The sequence below is a fragment of the Procambarus clarkii genome, chromosome 69, assembly GCF_040958095.1.
Source record: "Procambarus clarkii isolate CNS0578487 chromosome 69, FALCON_Pclarkii_2.0, whole genome shotgun sequence".
In the NCBI taxonomy this organism is placed as follows: domain Eukaryota; kingdom Metazoa; phylum Arthropoda; class Malacostraca; order Decapoda; family Cambaridae; genus Procambarus; species Procambarus clarkii.
The window spans coordinates 27652180-27655405 of record NC_091218.1 but is presented as its reverse complement, the minus strand read 5'-3'; positions in this window follow the sequence as shown (position 1 = coordinate 27655405).

Genomic DNA, 3226 nt, shown 5'->3' with positions numbered 1-3226 from the left:
TGACTTACTGGCCACTCAGTGAGCGTGACTTACTAGCCACTCAGTGAGCTTGACTTACTGGCCACTCAGTGAGCGTGACTTACTAGCCACTCAGTGAGCTTGACTTACTGGTCACTCAGTGAGCTTGACTTACTGGCCACTCAGTGAGCGTGACTTACTGGCCACTCAGTGAGCTTGACTTACTGGCCACTCAGTGAGCTTGACTTACTGGCCATTCAGTGAGTGTGACTTACTAGTCACTCAGTGAGCTTGACTTACTGGCCACTCAGTCAGCATGACTTACTGGCCACTCAGTGAGCATGACTTACTGGCCACTCAGTGAGTGTGACTTACTGGCCACTCAGTGAGCTTGACTTACTGGCCACTCAGTGAGTGTGACTTACTAGTCACTCAGTGAGCTTGACTTACTGGCCACTCAGTCAGCATGACTTACTGGCCACTCAGTGAGCGTGACTTACTGGCCACTCAGTGAGTTTGACTTATTGGCCATTCAGTGAGCTTGACTTATTAGCCACTCAGTGAGCGTGACTTACTAGCCACTCAGTGAGCGTGACTTTCTGGCCACTCAGTGAGCATGACTTATTGGCCACTCAGTGAGCTTGACTTACTGGCCACTCAGTGAGCGTAACTTACAAGCCACTCAGTGAGCGTGACTTACTAGCCATTCAGTGAGCAGTACTTATTGACCACTAAGTGAGTTTGCCTTACTGTCCAATCAGAGAACTTGATTATTTGAACACTCAAAGAACTTGATTTTCTGGCCCCTAAGAAAACTTGTTTTTTTTCAGACTTTTTTGTAAACTTGAATTACTGGCTCCTCACAAAGCTTAAATTATTAATCAATAAGAAAGCTTTACTTCCTATCAAGTGCGAGGGATTAACTTAATGGACCCCTTAGAGCATAACGTACTGGCCATTAAGAAAATTGTACTTAATGATCACTGAGAGAGAGCTTAACTTTCTGGCGCCTCAGAAAGCTTAACTTACTGGCTGCAAAAAAAGATTGACTTACAAGCATAACAGGAAGAAAATGACAAAATTACAATAACACGGTAAAGATAAATATATAATAAAAGTCAGAGAAGCAGAATAATGCATCTATATTCCCATTGGTCCCCAATGGAACAGAATCCGAAATCCATTCAGTTAGTGGCAGCGTTCCACAGGGCAGTGTGCTTGGCCCTTTGGTAGTTGAGGAATGTCTATTTCAAAGATCTACTTCAAATCATTCCTATGAAATCATCATCATAGGCTGAAGCCTATGCTGATGACTACTTTCTAACCTTTACATAGAGAAAGGAAGAAATGCAAACTGCTGCAATACTCATCAATCGCAACTTTCATCTACCTTGTGTAGATGGACAGGTAACACTTACGGCTGAGAAAACACAGTTGATGATGGTAACTAGACTAGACTGCTCTCTCTCTCTCTCTCTCTCTCTCTCTCTCTCTCTCTATATATATATATATATATATATATATATATATATATATATATATATATATATATATATATATATATATATATATATCTTTCTCTCTCTCTCTCCCTCTCTGTCTCCCCACTCCTTTATGGTCCCAGGGGTCTTAGTTTGCAACCAGTCTGGGATATAAAACTGTGACTCCCCGTCTTCTCTTGTCCCTATGTTACTAGAAGGATAGACAGCTGAGCGATTGCTGTGGTAATTGTCAGTTCACAGATTTGGGTATGCCGTGGGAAGAACAGTTCGATCTTGGCTTTATATATTTGGTTGGCCCTTGAGTGCCTGCCCCACTCTCTGTAGGCCTGGGTTGGGCCGGGGGTTTTGTGATTGGTCAAGAGGGTCCCTCCAGAGCCTAGGCCTTGCTCGCCAGAATACGGAAAGTGCCGTAGAGGCGGAGCAACAGAGAGCATAGCGTCTTGAGGGGCGGAGCTACAGAAAGCATAGTGTCTTAAGGGGCAGAGCTACAGAAAAGCTAGTATCCTAAAGGGCGGATCTACAGAAAGCATAGTGTCTTAAGGGACGGAGCGAGGGCATCACCTCGGTAGTTCTAAGAGCTAGTGTGGGTTGGACTTTGTAAGGATAATGGAAGCAGATCTGGCCCAGCAAGAAGAGATATGAAGCCTTAAGGCTGGAATTATTATGCGGAATTAAGGTAAATGGCTACTTTTATTCACATTAGTATTAGTCGTCATTTGCCTCTATGATAGGATGTTAGAGATTAGATTCTCACTTATTCTTTAATAATAAACAGTTACAGAATTTACCTGTTCACTTCATTTACTGTCCTTGTCTTTAATTCTTTGAGCATAACAGTTCTAAGTCAGCTTGTATTTCGAGTTTCTCTAGTGATTTTCTGAGTGACAATAATTATAATTAATCCACTGTAATTATGCCTTAATTAATAACTACACGAATTCTGTAATTATCAAAAGGTTCTAAATTCCCTTGGTGTATATCCTGGACTTGTCTTCTCACGAGACAAGTATATTAATCTGCTTAATTAATTTCATAATTGAGGAGTGGTGGGTGCAGTTTTATTCAAATAAGGGTTTTATATAGTTATCGCTGAGTTAATTAACTTTGAAAGAGTTGTTTATTCACCCGGTTACCTCATGCTCATGAATCAGGCTGGTCTGGGGTGTTCCACTGCTAGGATGGGTCCTCACAGCAGTGACAAAGAGAATATTTAAACAAATATCTAATGAAAATCTCACTAGTCTAAAAAATTCACAAAAGCCTGAATGTTGTGGCATTGAACCCGGCATATGTGATGTTATAGCGTTCAGAATACGCCTGGGATATAAGCGAATCTAGCAGCTCTCTCAAAATCCAAATGTGGAATACTCAATGTGTCAACTTTGTGAAAGAGAAAACATGCACTCCCTTGAATATTATATATACCATATTGACTGACATTATGAATGTCAGTCAATATGGTATATTGTAGAATATACCATATTGACTGACATTCGCCCTCCTAACCTGAGGTATGCTTAACTCCACTCTGTAAATACTATATATGAATACTGGAACACTTGATGATATATCGGATTTGTACCCAAGATTGACTATGTAATACATCTGTTATACAATGTATTGTACCTATACGATATGTAATACACCTGTTATGTAATGCATGTGCCTATAATCTGAGCTTATAAAAGTATCTTAATCACCTTCAGTGGTTAAGTGTTTAATATCACACTAATTTCTATAGACGCTATATTACCCCTGTCAAAATA